The sequence below is a fragment of the Diabrotica virgifera genome, chromosome 10, assembly GCF_917563875.1.
Source record: "Diabrotica virgifera virgifera chromosome 10, PGI_DIABVI_V3a".
NCBI classification, from domain to species: Eukaryota; Metazoa; Arthropoda; class Insecta; order Coleoptera; family Chrysomelidae; genus Diabrotica; species Diabrotica virgifera.
In genome coordinates this window covers 80,385,586-80,396,684 of record NC_065452.1, presented here as the reverse complement: position 1 = coordinate 80,396,684, position 11,099 = coordinate 80,385,586, and the positions used below count along the sequence as shown (strand labels likewise).

Here is an 11,099-nt window from a genome sequence, read left to right as displayed (position 1 = left end):
TTTAACTCAAAATACATGTTTATTTGGCAAATAAACATTGCTTTTCGCTTAAATTAAATGTTCAAACTGCCAAGAGGTATGTGGGAGGCTGTTTGTGATTTAATTTAAGCGAAAAGAAATGTTTATTTGTGAAATAAACATTTTTTTCTATTTACTGACAGCCGTACAATGTATTCTGGCTTAAATAAATTACATAAATTCACATTCTTCTTTTTGTGTCAATTAATTTAATTCAAAAATTATTTTTTGCATATACCAGGAATAAGCTAAATTATTGAATTTACTGAAGTTAAGATGTTAGATAACCTCATAAATTTTTTTTGTGTTAAGCTTGTCATACAAGGAGGCTATAATATAATATATCTCATATCACTCACTACAGTAATGAGTGAGGCTGCATACACGGAACTATAATGTATATTATGGTTCCGTTTATGCAGGCTCACTCATTACTAGAGTGAGCGATATGAGATATAATATATGTATATCTATTATAGTATATATAGTATACCTCCTGGTCAGTAACAAGCTTTATGGTGAAAAAGAAGGATCATTAATATACATGTATCATTTTTTAATTTTTTATTTAATTGTCCTTTGTATAATTTAATTTGTAAATTTAATAAATCAATGAATTTTGTGTCTCTCTTCTGCCCTTTCATTTTCTCTGGCACGCTTGTGTTGTACCCTTTCCTCCTCTTTTTCTATCTGAAGCAATTGAGCTATGTTGAGTATTAGCGTTGTTCTTTCTTGTAATACATTCTCTAGTTTATTATTGGTAGCTTACTTCTGGAACTAGCTTTTTTTATTTTAAGAACGCGGGATTCCATCTTCTAGCTAGATGTTTGTCATATCTGTAACTAATTTTTTTATTTAGAAAAGTGAAAGGTATCTATTAACAAATCAATGCCTCAGAAGCCAATCGGTGTAAGTCAATAAGTGCTTAAAATGAGATACGAAGATGTTTCTGACAATAGTTGCTGACAAATACAGTCGGAAGAATGAAAGAATAGGGCTTTTCATCGATTGTCATTTGTTTCGAGCTTCTGTCATGTGTCACATAATATTATTATATCTACATCATACATCTTTGGTTTGTGTTATTGTATATACCAATAACGTATGTTGTAGATATATTAATATTTGATGACACATGATAGAAGCTCGAAATAAATGACTGTGAATGAAAAGCCCTACTATACGCTGTGAGCTCGTACGTAGAGGGGATATTTACAAATTCACGACCGCCAGTAGTGGCAAGTCTGTAAACGTTTACCGGAAATTTGGCATAAATGTCAAAGTGATTAATTTAAAATTAAAAGTAAAAACATTAATTATACAAAAAAATTAGTTGGTCAAAGCTGTGGTAGGTATATATTTTTACCTTAAATATACTTACGTTTTAAATACTGAATTTATGTTTTTTTAATGTTCCGTAATATCGTTAATTAAAATAAACGGTAATCTTAGCGCCATCTAACACGATAATTGTGTAAGTATCCGAAGTAAGAAATTCATATTTTATCAATAGAACGTCAAAATGATTAGCAAAATCTTAAAAAAATCGAGTACAATTTATTTAATTTTTTGCATTGTAAATATTAAGCGATAACAATTAAATAATAAATTTAAAAATTACCGGTGAAAGTTGAATTAGTAATCCGCTAGGAGCGCCACCAGCGAAGCTCAGAGCCCATGAACAATCACATCAATCAGTTAATCACATATTTTGTATTTGCTGTTTTTTCCCATAAATAACAAACGAGAGAGATAGATTATTAGTAATCTGAATATGTGATTGATGTGATCGTTTATGGGTATTCTTTAATTTTTCCGACTGTAAACTGTCTTTATTTATCATAACATGGGTAACATATTCATAAATACAACAAGGAAATAATAATATTTCTATATATAATAATAAGTGTTATATCCCATAAGTCATTTTTAGGGAGAATGTGACTTACACCGTTTAACTTCTGAGGCATCCAAATATTAAAATTAGGTTTTATTCCTGTTATTGGGATTCTTCAATTTACCATGTACATTATCCAATCTTTAAAAATATTGTGTTTTGATATACATAGTTGGTTTTTAGCCCTAGTTTACTATTCAATATATCAGTTGGATGGATTATAAATCTGGAGAGTTTTGACAATGATTGATATATGTCCATCTAGCCTAATTTTTCAGGAGAGAATTTGGAAACTTTGAATCATGTTTTGCCAACTCAAAAACGAAAAGTAATCAACATAAGAAATCAAGTAATATATCAAGTTCTGCACTACCTAATACAGTAGAACCCCGATTATCCGTCCTCCTCGGGACCGAAGGTGTATTGAAAAGCAGGGATAATCCGAACATGTATTTCTTATGTATAATACATATGTACATACACATACATATGTACCTACCATAAAAAGATAACAGAAAAAAATTAATATTTCATTATGAGTCTCTCTTTCGTCATATAGAGTTTCTGTCAAGTGATTTACGATGACGCTATTTTGATAAAACCTCAAAAATGCAACTTGGGTATGTAATAGAAAATCGGATAATCGGGGTTCTACTGTAAGTTAAAAGGGGAGGGGACATATCTTTTATACAAAAGATATGTGGGACAAAGGGGGTTTTACCTTCATCATACACATACCAAACTCTACCAACTTGAAGAAATGTTACTTAATAGCATATCAAGCAAATAATCTCATTCTGGCTAAAATCAGCCACAACATCAAGTTTTGCAATACCACTACAGAAATATAGTATTGAATTTAAATAAAAGTTTTCCCCACATTAACAAATTTTTACATCATTGAACAGTTAATATTAATAATCATATAATATGTACACATAATTATTATGTAAACAAAATTACCACTGCATCTGTTTCATTAGCTAGATTGTCTTTATTTAAACGTGTCTTTGTCTTTTATTTTACATACAAATCAACAGTTTTCCACTAACTTAAAATGGATTTTTCCTCTTGTTCAAGCTCTCCAGTAAATTTTTCAGCATAATCAATGTTTTCTTTCTAAGACAATATTGTTCTCTGATTAAAATATGGAAATGTATTTCTAAACCTTATGACTTTGTATACTTATTTTTTAAGTTGTAATTCTTTGATTTACTTACATTTTCTTCATGCCCTCTTCCAAAATGGAAATAAAAACGATAAAATCATCTTTGAATCTAATTATGTTAGGTTAGGAGCTGAAATTATAAAAATAAACACAAAAATCAGGTGTGTTCGGAATCCAAACTTACTTTTAAAGCTTATCTACTGGATAACTAACTGGAATATATTATATTATACAAGCAACTATCAAATTAGAAAAAATAGATTTGATTCACTTTAAGAACCTGTAAAGTAAAACAACATATTTTGACATGTTTTTAAATCTGCCGCGTTTCGATACTGCTTAAAAATTTGGCAACACAGCGGAATGGGTTGTAACCAATGGTCGCGTTCACCAGAATAATCCGAGTGCAATCCGATTAATTTGCGCTGAAACGCTGACAGTTTTTTTACTAGTGAACGACTGACGTTTGACATTCGATTGAGAGTGTTCTGTGTTCCATTTGTTTATGTTTTTATTCTTTGTTTATATAATGTATAACCTAAACCTAGACAGTTTTGTTTTTATTTTAAATAAAACTGAAACTGTCTAAACTAAAATGGATAATATTCTTGAAGAACTTTTGTTTGGGGACGAAATTAGCAAATGCCGTTATACATTTAGCAGATGTACCTACCTCAAATTATTCCAGAAGGATGAGATGAAATTAAATATATTATAAACCATAATTCAATATCCAATTTAGAGAACATTTTCGTATGTCCAGAACTACTTTCCAGGTAAAATTGTATAACAAATTAATAACATCATGTATATTATATTGTTATATTTCCAGGAACTATTTAATTGTATTGGTCATATCCACCAATTTGAAAACAGAATAATTCTATTGGAAAAAATTAATGTTTATGATGTGGATGCTAAGTAAACCAGATAATTTGTTGCTGGGGATACGTTTGGTTTGCCAAAGAGCTCTGGACATAAGATTTTCACCCAAATAATATAGAATTACAAAAAATTGGAAATAACTAATCTTGAATATCAATGTGTATATTGAGTTTAATTTTATTGTAAATATTCTATAATATAATTTTATTGTAAATATTGTATTAACACATTTGTGGACACATTTTCATATGCAGACAGTAATTTCCCTTTGTAAGTACATGCATATATAGTCGTATCTGCGAATGGGTTAATTGTAAATCGTAATCAATAAAAATTTTTTGTGAATCAATAAAAAACTGGTTTGTTTGAAAATAAATGTAGTACAAATGTGGTTATAATATTTATTTTCATGCTTAGATAAAAACTAAATGTATTGTAACACAACCTTTCATATATCTTCCTCCTCCATTGTTAAGCAGAATTTGTTAACAAGGATTGTCCCTCCATTCTTTTTTTAATAAGAGGAATTTCTTCCTTAGCGTTCCTAGTATTTGGTTGTGGCTCTAAAATTGCATTTGTTTCACTGAGAGCGTCTAAAAGGTCTCTCAATCCTTATTTCGTTTGACATAGCCATACTCGTAGAAATAATTCTATCTGTATTGATGGTATTATCAGAGAACAACGAACACATGGTGGTCTTCAGAGTGCTCCCAACTAACAGTACCTTATGCTGCTGCGTTTTCTTTTACTGTTTTAACCCTTATCCGGGCAAGTGGGGCTCAATAGGCCCGAAACGCCATGTCTTTTATATGGAAGTAAAATGTCTTGCCCGGATAAGTATTAAAGTGAGCTTTCTCGTTTCAGAATTTTTTATCGAATACAGCTTCAAGATAACGTAACCATGCAAAATAATTATTTTTTCCCTTTATAGGATGCCAGCAACAACTTTGTAATGTAAGATTGCTTGGAAATGTGCTTCTGTATGAGCATCATAAAGGGATGTCTACTGCATTCCCAGTTTATCTCAAGAGTTAGTTGGTTGTGATCAAAGAATCTTATTAAAAAATAGATTATATCTCCCTCTAGTTCTTTTTTCATAGTACTTATATTAAATTTGGAGTATGCCTAATTCCATGAAATGACAACAAATAATATGATTGTAAATAGTTTTGAAAAAGCTGTTTAAACTGTATAATTAAATTTTTTTTAAAACGTCTACTTTTAAAAATTTCGTACCTAGGCCTGGATCCCGCATACCAAAAAAAAGTTGATTAATAGCAAGCTCAAATTTGTTAATAGCTTAACAGTGTCTAGTTGGACACACTTTGATGTATAGAAACACTGGAACAGGGGAAGCCTTAATTGTGGAACGTGCCATCCTGACAAGTTTATGATTGTGAAAACTAGCAGGTTGTTTTTAAGTTTATTCAATAGCAAACTTTGTATATTATAATATATGAAAAAATTTTTGTCCGAAAAATATGTTGGGCAGTTCCCAGGCAACCAAATAACGTTTAAAAAACGTTGAAAAAACGTCATTATTATCACCAAACGACGTCAGTTTATCACGTTTTTTCGACGTCGAAGATCACGTGAATATGTCCCACCATAAATCACGTCATTTTTATCACGTTTTAAATACGTGATATGAAAAACGTAGTTTTTACGTCGATTTTGCGTCGTTTTTTAGATTTAATTTTCATTTTATGGTTTTAGAAATACACAATAATTGAATGGGTCCACCACATGGTTTGTTTTTGAGAAGTCAAAGAAAAAGTTTTATATTGTGATAATGGTGAGTTTATACATTTTAAAGGTGAGTAATACAGTTTGTATTTTGTATTTAAAAACTGTATTACTAACCCTTAAAATGTATAAACTCACCATCATCACAATATTAAAACTCTTTCTTTGACTTCTCAAAAACAAACCATGTGGCGCTTACAACGTTATTCGGCAGGCCCATTCAATTATTCGTATGGGCATTGTTAGTATTGCAATTTTTCCATTTAAGTAAAACCAAATGGAAGGTTTGTTAAAATGCATAGAATTATAATATCCTCAATGCAACATATATAACATACATAGAATTTTCACTTTTTATATTATAAGTATTTACTGTGTCAAAAGTGAAACAACATATAAACTAATAAATCATTTATTAACAAATTAAACATTTAAGTCACAATGTAATAACAAACTTAGGTTTAAACCATTTAAGTTATATAATATATATATATATATATATATATATATATATATATATATATATATATATATATATATATATATATATATATATTATTATAATTATACCACACACTTTAAAGGTATGATTCCGACAACAACTGCAGATGGCAGTTACAGTTGTCACCATGACAGACGTCATTATTTTGCACTAATAATTTGCATAATTATTAGCAACTGACGTTCTGCCAGACAGCAGTTGCAGTCAGATGTCGGAATAAGTCTCATACAGATAAATAGTGCAAAGTAGTAACATCCATAACGCCGAGAACTGCAACTGATGTTTGCAGTTGCTGTCTGCAGTCGTTATCGGAATCGTACCTTTAGTCAAAAATGAATACATACAAATAAGACCCAATATATTGAATTTCAATGAAAACTATCTGCTTTATATTTATAAATTTTAAGAAGACTATTGAATGATAAAAAATAGGACAAAACTATAATAGTATGTGTTCTCACATATATTTCCATACTCTAATAATCCTCAAAATGATTTCAAATAATTATTACAAATTTTTGCATACAAAAAGATCCACAGACACCTGAAAAATATATTTTTTGATTAAGGGACTGTAATGACCAAATTAACATGATAAAAACAATTTACATGTGATATCTGATAATACACACTTAAAAGACTAATAGGGCTTTTTATCGACTGTCATTTGTTTCGAGCATCTGTCATGTGTCACATAATATTAATATATCTATGCCATATGTCTTTGGTGTGTATCATTGATATATACCAATAACGTATGACGTAGATATAATATTAATATTATGTGACACATGACAGAAGCTCGAAACAAATGACTGTGAATGAAAAGCCCTATACATAAATACTCATGATGAAGAAGTACATTATAATTAAAAATGACTAACCATTTTCATATCACTGCAACATGAAGCCAAAGCCGTCTTATATATCAGTTCGTTTAGAGAGTGCAACAAGCACTCTGACCGAACAGCTTGAAAACTCATTAGTTTTTCACCAGAGAATGTACATAGCTGTAACATCTGTACATGCATTGGGTTCTTCTTCTTCTGTCTTGCTGTGGGCATACTCAGCTGCAAATAAGATTGCTGCAATATGGCTGCAAATTTCACTATTACTGGCCATACACATACAATGTGCATTTGCTATGCCATTGGAACTGGCTATTCACCGAAGCATCTAGCGGTTTAGCATTAGCTTTTTGGGAATTTTTCACCTAAAAAAATATTTTATCTTTGTGGGAATGCTTCAAGTACAAAAATTTATTTTCATTCGAGTATTTGCGTTCTTTACAATGATTGAGAATATTTTAAAATCAGACATTCATATAATATAATTTTAGAACAAACGATCATGACTGTTTATTATTCTCTTTTCTATCATAGCAATTACATGTCGTCGACCTAATCTGTAAACTGTGTAACTCCATTTATCCAAATTTTACAGAGGCACAAAAAATTATTTCTCTAAATATGACTAATGCGAATACTATGTATCTCCCATTTTAAAAGATAGAATGCTAAAATGGAATATTTTATAGATAGGTACTAACATTTGTACCTATATTGTTTAATGAGTGTATTAATATTATTTACCACCAACTCTTTCTTGAAAATATCACTTTCTAAACAGTGAGGTCAATCGTGTGGTATGACAAACTGGGGAGATACATATTTTTCGTACTAAATTTGCTGCAAGGGAGATACAGTGTATACGAAGATGTCACTATTTACTCTTCTGGTAAAAATATGCATGTGCATCCTTTTTTAAACGAGTAGGGATTTTTTCAAATAAATGGCAGTAATAACTCATTTTCAGAGAAATATGGAGAAAAACACAGTTTACAAATTAGGACAATATGTCTGGTTTCATACAGATATATAAACGTAAATAAAATCTAATATTTAAAACCCATTTATCCGAAAGACACTAATACTGTTATCCATATATTTCTTAATGGTGAATAAATAAAATAAAGACTTACCTTTCCAACAATAATATAGAAATCATCAAAACATCAATGTTTCAAAACAAATCCAGTTGTGAAGGCTTTTATGTGCCTGAAGGCTTTTGTATGCTTTCATCTGCTGCTTAAAGCAGTAACTGTGAGACTCTAGCAGTCTATCTATAATAGCATTATAACAGTAATTGAAGGAATGCACTGTAAAATCCAATTCTGATGACTGAATTGTATATGGATCTAAATCTCCAATTATTTTCAGTTTCAATGAATATCTAAAACAAGAAAAGAAATAATGTTATTGCTTGCAAAATTCATCATTATTGATAAATATCAGGGAAAAATGAATAGTAAATAAAAAATTGTTTCGCCTACCTTTCTAAAACATCTGCGGAGTTTCCATTAATAATTTCCTTAAATAATCACTTTGCATTGTGGTAAATTTATAAAATTTACAAATGACAAACAGAAGTTTTAAAAAATACACACAAAACAGCCAACAAAATCCAAATGAATCCAAAAAAGGCAAAATACTAGGACAAACAAACAATGAAATGAAACGACAACGATGATACAAACATAACCCTAGTTTTGTAACTTTTAAGCTCCAAGCTCCTCCCAATTTCATGACGTCAGACTTAGGCTGGCTGAAATGAAAACGTCTTTTAAACGTATTTTAACGTCATTAATCTTACGTATTTAAAATCACCTACAAAAGACGTCGATATGACGTAATGTTCAACTACGTGTATATATTCCACCAAATACTGACGTTTCCTCGACGTTGTTGACGTCACTTGGTTGCCTGGGTTGGCTGAAAGACTTTGGTCGATGGCCTTTTAGTACATTGTATCAATAAAGTATGTCTCTCTCTCTATGTTGGGCATTTTAATAATTCCGACACGTAGAACATGTCAGAGGATAGGAATTATATTGGTGATAAATAGCAGTCTGATTTTGCATGCTAATGAAAGAGTAGCAAATCAATTGGAAGTTCTGTCCGACACAATACATGAGACGTTTTTGTAGTCTGACGTTCGAAACCTGTAACCTGTTCAACAATTAAAACTTCCCGTTCCAGTGTTTGTTTTAAATTAAAACATCAAAGTTTGTCCGACTAGACACCGTTAAGCTAATAATAAATTTTCAGCTTGCTATTAATAAACTTTCTTTTGGTATGCAGGATCCAGGCCTATTAACTATTTAACTCGAGCAGATTCCATTTTACCAGCGAATATATATCTCATTCAAAATTCGGCATATCTAGATACTTAACTTAATGAAATCTTACCAGAATAATAAACGTTTACTACAAGAACAAGAAAATTTTGATAATAAATTAAAGATTCGGTCAGCTGTAGAAAGGTTTGAACTAATAAAATGCAAATTTAGAGGATTAAAATTTGATACAGAAAATATTCGATTAACGAACATTGTGTTTTACACAATTTTATAATATAGAAGGCAATAATGTTCTGGATAAATGCAATATTGAGTAGGTATGCTAAATAAAGAAATTAATAATATAACGGTGGGTGAAGAAGAATAAAAAATTGGAAATATTATTGAAAATAACTAATATGGAGTATTATTGTATAGGTACCTACCTACCTATATTAAATTTAATTTTATTGTAGGTAAATATTAATTACAAATAGTTGGTATGCAATCAATACCAATTTTTATAAGATTTGTGAATCAATCAAAAACTGGATTGTTGGAAAATAAATGAGTTAGGTATTTCTAGTAACTATATAAATAAAAAAACACAAATAGTTCTAACTTAATTTAGATATTAACTATATATAGGATACATATAAATAAGAACTACAAATACTTACAATAAATTACATACAATAATTATTGTATTTATATTCAATTTTAATTAAATTGTCCATTTTACTTTGAACTTAATTTTAAAGTTGGCGGGATTCAGCTATCACAGCACAATAACAAATTTAAGGCTGAATAAAATGGCGAGCGCTTCCAATCCGATTAATTCAGCGCACCGTTCACTAGTAAAAGAGCTTCCAATCCGATTGCAATCCGATTCCAAGCTCTCTGTTTGATGAACGCAACCAATGAACTGTCAACACGGTGTCACCGAACAACAACGTTGTTCGGTGAGGTTATGAGATGTTAGCACCTCATTGATCGAATTTCGTAAAAATAATTATACCATTCTTTTGCTCACGGTTTGTACAGCAATGATCACTAGGTTTCAGATTTTGATCACCTGTAGTTTATTTTTTATTAAGGGTTGAAAATTCAAGGACGAAAAAAAAGATGTTGGCACCTCATTGATCGAAATCTTTAAAACGAATGACTGTATTCGATAGGAAATAAAGCGCTGACCAATGATCACCTATATTGAACATTGATCAGGCTTTTTTTTGCACTGAAAATAATTATTAAAGTTGCAATAACCTTAGCACGCACGCGCAGTCCATTAAAAATTTTATATCTAACAGGAGCTCTGTTCTTTATTTGAAAAATTTTCAAGGACAGTCACTCTTCGGTCCGAGTAAAATGATTCTGTCTAAATCTTGACCCGAGGGGTAGCGGCGTGTAATTTGGGTTGCCTATATAAACATCGACGAAATTTGAGTTATTTAAAACGCTGAAAAGACTAGTTAGTGATAATAAAAACCGATATTTACTGCGGTTACATGATATTTAATATTAAAATATTATTGGATGTGGTAGAATGTAGACTCTTTGTATAATTAGGGTAAACCATACAGTTATTGGACACTTAAGAAAATTTCAACTTTAAAAATTCGTAATTCACATTGTTCTCTGCAGATTGAATTGAAATTTATACAAAACGTAGTCTAAACAGTTTATTACAATATGGCTAAAAGGATTTAAAGAAAGGGTTAAATCTTTTCTGTCAATATATATTTATTAAAAATAGTTACAAAAA

The 11,099-nt window shown here is 30.2% G+C and overlaps 3 long non-coding RNA genes across 3 annotated transcripts; 1 reads left to right on the top strand and 2 right to left on the bottom strand.

The window, feature by feature from the left end:
* Positions 1–567: 567 nt before the first annotated feature.
* On the bottom strand, positions 568–3,465 carry LOC126878747 (uncharacterized). The gene is made up of 2 exons (XR_007695761.1): positions 3,136–3,465; positions 568–860 (listed from the first exon to the last, which is right to left on the bottom strand). It is a non-coding gene; the product is annotated as an uncharacterized LOC126878747 (long non-coding RNA).
* Positions 3,466–3,585: 120 nt separating this feature from the next.
* Positions 3,586–4,359, top strand: LOC126878745 (uncharacterized). The gene is made up of 2 exons (XR_007695759.1): positions 3,586–3,859; positions 3,916–4,359. It is a non-coding gene; the product is annotated as an uncharacterized LOC126878745 (long non-coding RNA).
* Positions 4,360–6,110: 1,751 nt separating this feature from the next.
* Positions 6,111–9,921, bottom strand: LOC126878744 (uncharacterized). The gene is made up of 3 exons (XR_007695758.1): positions 8,549–9,921; positions 8,198–8,448; positions 6,111–7,429 (listed from the first exon to the last, which is right to left on the bottom strand). It is a non-coding gene; the product is annotated as an uncharacterized LOC126878744 (long non-coding RNA).
* Positions 9,922–11,099: the final 1,178 nt, after the last annotated feature.